This window comes from Harpia harpyja, chromosome 18, assembly GCF_026419915.1.
Source record: "Harpia harpyja isolate bHarHar1 chromosome 18, bHarHar1 primary haplotype, whole genome shotgun sequence".
In the NCBI taxonomy this organism is placed as follows: Eukaryota; Metazoa; Chordata; class Aves; order Accipitriformes; family Accipitridae; genus Harpia; species Harpia harpyja.
In genome coordinates this window covers 14,431,732-14,442,097 of record NC_068957.1, presented here as the reverse complement: position 1 = coordinate 14,442,097, position 10,366 = coordinate 14,431,732, and positions in this window count along the sequence as shown.

Below are 10,366 nucleotides of genomic sequence, written 5' to 3'. Positions count from 1 at the left end.
CACCATGAGATGTTGCGTCTCTGGGAAAGCACAGATCCCCACTGCTGTTGTGCCTGTAGATAGGGCGCCAAGGCACCGTGAAGAGCAGCAAGAGCTTTCAGGGCTGGGCCCTTCCTTGTGGGAGAAGGAGCCGGACGTTTGCCTTTTTGGCAAGAGGCTCTGCTGCGGCCGAGCGCCATGAGATGTTGCGTCTCTGGGAAAGCACAGATCCCCACTGCTGTTGTGCCTGTAGATAAGGCGCCAAGGGTAGGTGAAGAGCAGCAAGAGCTTTCAGGGCTGGGCCCTTCCTTGTGGGAGAAGGAGCTGGACGTTTGCCTTTTCGGCAAGAGGCTCTGCCGCGGCCGAGCGCCATGAGATGTTGCGTCTCTGGGAAAGCACAGATCCCCACTGCTGTTGTGCCTGTAGATAGGGCGCCAAGGCACCGTGAAGAGCAGCAAGAGCTTTCAGGGCTGGGCCCTTCCTTGTGGGAGAAGGAGCCGGACGTTTGCCTTTTCGGCAAGAGGCTCTGCCGCGGCCGAGCGCCATGAGATGTTGCGTCTCTGGGAAAGCACAGATCCCCACTGCTGTTGTGCCTGTAGATAGGGCGCCAAGGCACTGTGAAGAGCAGCAAGAGCTTTCAGGGCTGGGCCCTTCCTTGTGGGAGAAGGAGCCGGACGTTTGCCTTTTTGGCAAGACGTTATGGCGCGGCCGAGCGCCATGAGATGTTGCGTGTCTGGGAAAGCACAGATCCCCACTGCTGTTGTGCCTGTAGATAGGGCGCCAAGGGTAGGTGAAGAGCAGCAAGAGCTTTCAGGGCTGGGCCCTTCCTTGTGGGAGAAGGAGCCGGACGTTTGCCTTTTTGGCAAGAGGCTCTGCTGCGGCCGAGCGCCATGAGATGTTGCGTCTCTGGGAAAGCACAGATCCCCACTGCTGTTGTGCCTGTAGATAAGGCGCCAAGGGTAGGTGAAGAGCAGCAAGAGCTTTCAGGGCTGGGCCCTTCCTTGTGGGAGAAGGAGCCGGACGTTTGCCTTTTCGGCAAGAGGCTCTGCCGCGGCCGAGCGCCATGAGATCTTGCGTCTCTGGGAAAGCACAGATCCCCACTGCTGTTGTGCCTGTAGATAGGGCGCCAAGGCACCGTGAAGAGCAGCAAGAGCTTTCAGGGCTGGGCCCTTCCTTGTGGGAGAAGGAGCCGGACGTTTGCCTTTTCGGCAAGAGGCTCTGCCGCGGCCGAGCGCCATGAGATGTTGCGTCTCTGGGAAAGCACAGATCCCCACTGCTGTTGTGCCTGTAGATAAGGCGCCAAGGGTAGCTGAAGAGCAGCAAGAGCTTTCAGGGCTGGGCCCTTCCTTGTGGGAGAAGGAGCCGGACGTTTGCCTTTTCGGCAAGAGGCTCTGCCGCGGCCGAGCGCCATGAGATGTTGCGTCTCTGGGAAAGCACAGATCCCCACTGCTGTTGTGCCTGTAGATAGGGCGCCAAGGCACCGTGAAGAGCAGCAAGAGCTTTCAGGGCTGGGCCCTTCCTTGTGGGAGAAGGAGCCGGACGTTTGCCTTTTTGGCAAGAGGCTCTGCTGCGGCCGAGCGCCATGAGATGTTGCGTCTCTGGGAAAGCACAGATCCCCACTGCTGTTGTGCCTGTAGATAAGGCGCCAAGGGTAGGTGAAGAGCAGCAAGAGCTTTCAGGGCTGGGCCCTTCCTTGTGGGAGAAGGAGCCGGACGTTTGCCTTTTCGGCAAGAGGCTCTGCCGCGGCCGAGCGCCATGAGATGTTGCGTCTCTGGGAAAGCACAGATCCCCACTGCTGTTGTGCCTGTAGATAGGGCGCCAAGGCACCGTGAAGAGCAGCAAGAGCTTTCAGGGCTGGGCCCTTCCTTGTGGGAGAAGGAGCCGGACGTTTGCCTTTTCGGCAAGAGGCTCTGCCGCGGCCGAGCGCCATGAGATGTTGCGTCTCTGGGAAAGCACAGATCCCCACTGCTGTTGTGCCTGTAGATAGGGCGCCAAGGCACTGTGAAGAGCAGCAAGAGCTTTCAGGGCTGGGCCCTTCCTTGTGGGAGAAGGAGCCGGACGTTTGCCTTTTTGGCAAGACGCTATGGCGCGGCCGAGCGCCATGAGATGTTGCGTGTCTGGGAAAGCACAGATCCCCACTGCTGTTGTGCCTGTAGATAGGGCGCCAAGGCACCGTGAAGAGCAGCAAGAGCTTTCAGGGCTGGGCCCTTCCTTGTGGGAGAAGGAGCCGGACGTTTGCCTTTTTGGCAAGAGGCTCTGCTGCGGCCGAGCGCCATGAGATGTTGCGTCTCTGGGAAAGCACAGATCCCCACTGCTGTTGTGCCTGTAGATAAGGCGCCAAGGGTAGGTGAAGAGCAGCAAGAGCTTTCAGGGCTGGGCCCTTCCTTGTGGGAGAAGGAGCCGGACGTTTGCCTTTTCGGCAAGAGGCTCTGCCGCGGCCGAGCGCCATGAGATCTTGCGTCTCTGGGAAAGCACAGATCCCCACTGCTGTTGTGCCTGTAGATAGGGCGCCAAGGCACCGTGAAGAGCAGCAAGAGCTTTCAGGGCTGGGCCCTTCCTTGTGGGAGAAGGAGCCGGACGTTTGCCTTTTCGGCAAGAGGCTCTGGCGCGGCCGAGCGCCATGAGATCTTGCGTCTCTGGGAAAGCACAGATCCCCACTGCTGTTGTGCCTGTAGATAGGGCGCCAAGGCACCGTGAAGAGCAGCAAGAGCTTTCAGGGCTGGGCCCTTCCTTGTGGGAGAAGGAGCCGGACGTTTGCCTTTTCGGCAAGAGGCTCAGGCGCGGCCGAGCGCCATGAGATGTTGCGTCTCTGGGAAAGCACAGATCCCCACTGCTGTTGTGCCTGTAGATAGGGCGCCAAGGCACCGTGAAGAGCAGCAAGAGCTTTCAGGGCTGGGCCCTTCCTTGTGGGAGAAGGAGCCGGACGTTTGCCTTTTTGGCAAGACGCTATGGCGCGGCCGAGCGCCATGAGATGTTGCATGTCTGGGAAAGCACAGATCCCCACTGCTGTTGTGCCTGTAGATAGGGCGCCAAGGCACCGTGAAGAGCAGCAAGAGCTTTCAGGGCTGGGCCCTTCCTTGTGGGAGAAGGAGCCGGACGTTTGCCTTTTTGGCAAGAGGCTCTGCTGCGGCCGAGCGCCATGAGATGTTGCGTCTCTGGGAAAGCACAGATCCCCACTGCTGTTGTGCCTGTAGATTAAGGCGCCAAGGGTAGGTGAAGAGCAGCAAGAGCTTTCAGGGCTGGGCCCTTCCTTGTGGGAGAAGGAGCCGGACGTTTGCCTTTTCGGCAAGAGGCTCTGCCGCAGCCGAGCGCCATGAGATGTTGCGTCTCTGGGAAAGCACAGATCCCCACTGCTGTTGTGCCTGTAGATAGGGCGCCAAGGCACCGTGAAGAGCAGCAAGAGCTTTCAGGGCTGGGCCCTTCCTTGTGGGAGAAGGAGCCGGACGTTTGCCTTTTCGGCAAGAGGCTCTGCCGCGGCCGAGCGCCATGAGATGTTGCGTCTCTGGGAAAGCACAGATCCCCACTGCTGTTGTGCCTGTAGATAGGGCGCCAAGGCACCGTGAAGAGCAGCAAGAGCTTTCAGGGCTGGGCCCTTCCTTGTGGGAGAAGGAGCCGGACGTTTGCCTTTTTGGCAAGACGCTATGGCGCGGCCTAGCGCCATGAGATGTTGCGTGTCTGGGAAAGCACAGATCCCCACTGCTGTTGTGCCTGTAGATAGGGCGCCAAGGCACCGTGAAGAGCAGCAAGAGCTTTCAGGGCTGGGCCCTTCCTTGTGGGAGAAGGAGCCGGACGTTTGCCTTTTCGGCAAGAGGCTCTGCCGCGGCCGAGCGCCATGAGATCTTGCGTCTCTGGGAAAGCACAGATCCCCACTGCTGTTGTGCCTGTAGATAGGGCGCCAAGGCACCGTGAAGAGCAGCAAGAGCTTTCAGGGCTGGGCCCTTCCTTGTGGGAGAAGGAGCCGGACGTTTGCCTTTTCGGCAAGAGGCTCTGCCGCGGCCGAGCGCCATGAGATCTTGCGTCTCTGGGAAAGCACAGATCCCCACTGCTCTTGTGCCTGTAGATAGGGCGCCAAGGCACCGTGAAGAGCAGCAAGAGCTTTCAGGGCTGGGCCCTTCCTTGTGGGAGAAGGAGCCGGACGTTTGCCTTTTCGGCAAGAGGCTCTGCCGCGGCCGAGCGCCATGAGATGTTGCGTCTCTGGGAAAGCACAGATCCCCACTGCTGTTGTGCCTGTAGATAGGGCGCCAAGGCACTGTGAAGAGCAGCAACATCTTTCAGGGCTGGGCCCTTCCTTGTGGGAGAAGGAGCCGGACGTTTGCTTTTTCGGCAAAAGACTCTGGCGCGTCTGAGCGCCATGAGATGTTGCGTCTGTGGGAAAGCACAGATCCCCACTGCTGTTGTGCCTGTAGATAGGGCACCAAGGCACCGTGAAGAGCAGCAAGAGCTTTCAGGGCTGGGCCCTTCCTTGTGGGAGAAGGAGCCGGACGTTTGCCTTTTTGGCAAGAGGCTCTGCCGCGGCCGAGCGCCATGAGATGTTGCGTCTCTGGGAAAGCACAGATCCCCACTGCTGTTGTGCCTGTAGATAGGGCGCCAAGGCACCGTGAAGAGCAGCAACATCTTTCAGGGCTGGGCCCTTACTTGTGGGAGAAGGAGCCGGACGTTTGCTTTTTCGGCAAGAGAATCTGGCGCGTCTGAGCGCCATGAGATGTTGCGTCTGTGGGAAAGCACAGATCCCCACTGCTGTTGTGCCTGTAGATAGGGCACCAAGGCACCGTGAAGAGCAGCAAGAGCTTTCAGGGCTGGGCCCTTCCTTGTGGGAGAAGGAGCCGGACGTTTGCCTTTTCGGCAAGAGGCTCTGCCGCAGCCGAGCGCCATGAGATGTTGCGTCTCTGGGAAAGCACAGATCCCCACTGCTGTTGTGCCTGTAGATAGGGCGCCAAGGCACCGTGAAGAGCAGCAAGAGCTTTCAGGGCTGGGCCCTTCCTTGTGGGAGAAGGAGCCGGACGTTTGCCTTTTTGGCAAGAGGCTCTGCTGCGGCCGAGCGCCATGAGATGTTGCGTCTCTGGGAAAGCACAGATCCCCACTGCTGTTGTGCCTGTAGATAAGGCGCCAAGGGTAGGTGAAGAGCAGCAAGAGCTTTCAGGGCTGGGCCCTTCCTTGTGGGAGAAGGAGCCGGACGTTTGCCTTTTCGGCAAGAGGCTCAGCCGCGGCCGAGCGCCATGAGATCTTGCGTCTCTGGGAAAGCACAGATCCCCACTGCTGTTGTGCCTGTAGATAGGGCGCCAAGGCACCGTGAAGAGCAGCAAGAGCTTTCAGGGCTGGGCCCTTCCTTGTGGGAGAAGGAGCCGGACGTTTGCCTTTTCGGCAAGAGGCTCTGCCGCGGCCGAGCGCCATGAGATGTTGCGTGTCTGGGAAAGCACAGATCCCCACTGCTGTTGTGCCTGTAGATAGGGCGCCAAGGCACTGTGAAGAGCAGCAAGAGCTTTCAGGGCTGGGCCCTTCCTTGTGGGAGAAGGAGCCGGACGTTTGCCTTTTTGGCAAGACGCTTATGGCGCGGCCGAGCGCCATGAGATGTTTGCGTGTCTGGGAAAGCACAGATCCCCACTGCTGTTGTGCCTGTAGATAGGGCGCCAAGGGTAGGTGAAGAGCAGCAAGAGCTTTCAGGGCTGGGCCCTTCCTTGTGGGAGAAGGAGCCGGACGTTTGCCTTTCGGCAAGAGGCACTGCCGGCGGGCCGAGCGCCATGAGATGTTGCGTCTCTGGGAAAGCACAGATCCCCACTGCTGTTGTGCCTGTAGATAGGGCACCAAGGCACCGTGAAGAGCAGCAAGAGCTTTCAGGGCTGGGCCCTTCCTTGTGGGAGAAGGAGCCGGACGTTTGCATTTTCGGCAAGAGGCTCTGGCGCGGCCGAGCGCCATGAGATGTTGCGTCTCTGGGAAAGCACAGATCCCCACTGCTGCTGTGCCTGTAGATAGGGCGCCAAGGCACCGTGAAGAGCAGCAAGAGCTTTCAGGGCTGGGCCCTTCCTTGTGGGAGAAGGAGCCGGACGTTTGCTTTTTGGCAAGAGGCTCTGCTGCGGCCGAGCGCCATGAGATGTTGCGTCTCTGGGAAAGCACAGATCCCCACTGCTGTTGTGCCTGTAGATAAGGCGCCAAGGGTAGGTGAAGAGCAGCAAGAGCTTTCAGGGCTGGGCCCTTCCTTGTGGGAGAAGGAGCCGGACGTTTGCCTTTTCGGCAAGAGGCTCTGCCGCGGCCGAGCGCCATGAGGTCTTGCGTCTCTGGGAAAGCACAGATCCCCACTGCTGTTGTGCCTGTAGATAGGGCGCCAAGGCACCGTGAAGAGCAGCAAGAGCTTTCAGGGCTGGGCCCTTCCTTGTGGGAGAAGGAGCCGGACGTTTGCATTTTCGGCAAGAGGCTCTGGCGCGGCCGAGCGCCATGAGATGTTGCGTCTCTGGGAAAGCACAGATCCCCACTGCTGTTGTGCCTGTAGATAGGGCGCCAAGGCACCGTGAAGAGCAGCAAGAGCTTTCAGGGCTGGGCCCTTCCTTGTGGGAGAAGGAGCCAGACGTTTGCCTTTTTGGCAAGACGCTATGGCGCGGCCGAGCGCCATGAGATGTTGCGTGTCTGGGAAAGCACAGATCCCCACTGCTGTTGTGCCTGTAGATAGGGCGCCAAGGGTAGGTGAAGAGCAGCAAGAGCTTTTCAGGGCTGGGCCCTTCCTTGTGGGAGAAGGAGCCGGACGTTTGCCTTTTTGGCAAGAGGCTCTGCTGCGGCGCGAGCGCCATGAGATGTTGCGTGTCTGGGAAAGCACAGATCCCCACTGCTGTTGTGCCTGTAGATAGGCGCCAAGGGTAGGTGAAGAGCAGCAAGAGCTTTCAGGGCTGGGGCCCTTCCTTGTGGGAGAAGGAGCCGGACGTTTGCCTTTTCGGCAAGAGGCTCTGCCGCGGGCCGAGCGCCATGAGATGTTGCGTCTCTGGGAAAGCACAGATCCCCACTGCTGTTGTGCCTGTAGATAGGGCGCCAAGGCACTGTGAAGAGCAGCAACATCTTTCAGGGCTGGGCCCTTCCTTGTGGGAGAAGGAGCCGGACGTTTGCTTTTTCGGCAAAAGACTCTGGCGCGTCTGAGCGCCATGAGATGTTGCGTCTGTGGGAAAGCACAGATCCCCACTGCTGTTGTGCCTGTAGATAGGGCACCAAGGCACCGTGAAGAGCAGCAAGAGCTTTCAGGGCTGGGCCCTTCCTTGTGGGAGAAGGAGCCGGACGTTTGCCTTTTTGGCAAGAGGCTCTGCCGCGGCCCGAGCGCCATGAGATGTTGCGTCTCTGGGAAAGCACAGATCCCCACTGCTGTTGTGCCTGTAGATAGGGCGCCAAGGCACCGTGAAGAGCAGCAACATCTTTCAGGGCTGGGCCCTTACTTGTGGGAGAAGGAGCCGGACGTTTGCTTTTTCGGCAAGAGAATCTGGCGCGTCTGAGCGCCATGAGATGTTGCGTCTGTGGGAAGCACAGATCCCCACTGCTGTTGTGCCTGTAGATAGGGCACCAAGGCACCGTGAAGAGCAGCAAGAGCTTTCAGGGCTGGGCCCTTCCTTGTGGGAGAAGGAGCCGGACGTTTGCCTTTTCGTCAAGAGGCTCTGCCGCAGCCGAGCGCCATGAGATGTTGCGTCTCTGGGAAAGCACAGATCCCCACTGCTGTTGTGCCTGTAGATAGGGCGCCAAGGCACCGTGAAGAGCAGCAAGAGCTTTCAGGGCTGGGCCCTTCCCTGTGGGAGAAGGAGCCGGACGTTTGCCTTTTCGGCAAGAGGCTCTGCCGCGGCCAAGCGCCATGAGATGTTGCGTCTCTGGGAAAGCACAGATCCCCACTGCTGTTGTGCCTGTAGATAGGGCGCCAAGGCACCGTGAAGAGCAGCAAGAGCTTTCAGGGCTGGGCCCTTCCTTGTGGGAGAAGGAGCCGGACGTTTGCCTTTTTGGCAAGAGGCTCTGCTGCGGCCGAGCGCCATGAGATGTTGCGTCTCTGGGAAAGCACAGATCCCCACTGCTGTTGTGCCTGTAGATAAGGCGCCAAGGGTAGGTGAAGAGCAGCAAGAGCTTTCAGGGCTGGGCCCTTCCTTGTGGGGAGAAGGAGCCGGACGTTTGCCTTTTCGGCAAGAGGCTCTGCCGCGGCCGAGCGCCATGAGATCTTGCGTCTCTGGGAAAGCACAGATCCCCACTGCTGTTGTGCCTGGAGATAGGGCGCCAAGGCACCGTGAAGAGCAGCAAGAGCTTTCAGGGCTGGGCCCTTCCTTGTGGGAGAAGGAGCCGGACGTTTGCCTTTTCGGCAAGAGGCTCTGCCGCGGCCGAGCGCCATGAGATGTTGCGTGTCTGGGAAAGCACAGATCCCCACTGCTGTTGTGCCTGTAGATAGGGCGCCAAGGCACTGTGAAGAGCAGCAAGAGCTTTCAGGGCTGGGCCCTTCCTTGTGGGAGAAGGAGCCGGACGTTTGCCTTTTTGGCAAGACGCTATGGCGCGGCCGAGCGCCATGAGATGTTGCGTGTCTGGGAAAGCACAGATCCCCACTGCTGTTGTGCCTGTAGATAGGGCGCCAAGGGTAGGTGAAGAGCAGCAAGAGCTTTCAGGGCTGGGCCCTTCCTTGTGGGAGAAGGAGCCGGACGTTTGCCTTTTCGGCAAGAGGCTCTGCCGCGGCCGAGCGCCATGAGATCTTGCGTCTCTGGGAAAGCACAGATCCCCACTGCTGTTGTGCCTGTAGATAGGGCACCAAGGCACCGTGAAGAGCAGCAAGAGCTTTCAGGGCTGGGCCCTTCCTTGTGGGAGAAGGAGCCGGACGTTTGCATTTTCGGCAAGAGGCTCTGGCGCGGCCGAGCGCCATGAGATGTTGCGTCTCTGGGAAAGCACAGATCCCCACTGCTGTTGTGCCTGTAGATAGGGCGCCAAGGCACCGTGAAGAGCAGCAAGAGCTTTCAGGGCTGGGCCCTTCCTTGTGGGAGAAGGAGCCGGACGTTTGCCTTTTTGGCAAGAGGCTCTGCTGCGGCCGAGCGCCATGAGATGTTGCGTCTCTGGGAAAGCACAGATCCCCACTGCTGTTGTGCCTGTAGATAAGGCGCCAAGGGTAGGTGAAGAGCAGCAAGAGCTTTCAGGGCTGGGCCCTTCCTTGTGGGAGAAGGAGCCGGACGTTTGCCTTTTCGGCAAGAGGCTCTGCCGCGGCCGAGCGCCATGAGATCTTGCGTCTCTGGGAAAGCACAGATCCCCACTGCTGTTGTGCCTGTAGATAGGGCACCAAGGCACCGTGAAGAGCAGCAAGAGCTTTCAGGGCTGGGCCCTTCCTTGTGGGAGAAGGAGCCGGACGTTTGCATTTTCGGCAAGAGGCTCTGGCGCGGCCGAGCGCCATGAGATGTTGCGTCTCTGGGAAAGCACAGATCCCCACTGCTGTTGTGCCTGTAGATAGGGCGCCAAGGCACCGTGAAGAGCAGCAAGAGCTTTCAGGGCTGGGCCCTTCCTTGTGGGAGAAGGAGCCAGACGTTTGCCTTTTTGGCAAGACGCTATGGCGCGGCCGAGCGCCATGAGATGTTGCGTGTCTGGGAAAGCACAGATCCCCACTGCTGTTGTGCCTGTAGATAGGGCGCCAAGGGTAGGTGAAGAGCAGCAAGAGCTTTCAGGGCTGGGCCCTTCCTTGTGGGAGAAGGAGCCGGACGTTTGCCTGGCTCTGCTGCGGCCGAGTGCCATGAGATGTTGCGTCTCTGGGAAAGCACAGATCCCCACTGCTGTTGTGCCTGTAGATAAGGCGCCAAGGGTAGGTGAAGAGCAGCAAGAGCTTTCAGGGCTGGGCCCTTCCTTGTGGGAGAAGGAGCCGGACGTTTGCCTTTTCGGCAAGAGGCTCTGCCGCGGCCGAGCGCCATGAGATGTTGCGTCTCTGGGAAAGCACAGATCCCCACTGCTGTTGTGCCTGTAGATAGGGCGCCAAGGCACCGTGAAGAGCAGCAAGAGCTTTCAGGGCTGGGCCCTTCCTTGTGGGAGAAGGAGCCGGACGTTTGCCTTTTCGGCAAGAGGCTCTGCCGCGGCCGAGCGCCATGAGATGTTGCGTCTCTGGGAAAGCACAGATCCCCACTGCTGTTGTGCCTGTAGATAGGGCGCCAAGGCACTGTGAAGAGCAGCAAGAGCTTTCAGGGCTGGGCCCTTCCTTGTGGGAGAAGGAGCCGGACGTTTGCCTTTTTGGCAAGAGGCTCTGGCGCGGCCGAGCGCCATGAGATGTTGCGTCTCTGGGAAAGCACAGATCCCCACTGCTGTGGTGCCTGTAGATAGGGCGCCAAGGCACCGTGAAGAGCAGCAAGAGCTTTCAGGGCTGGGCCCTTCCTTGTGGGAGAAGGAGCCGGACGTTTGCCTTTTCGGCAAGAGGCTCTGC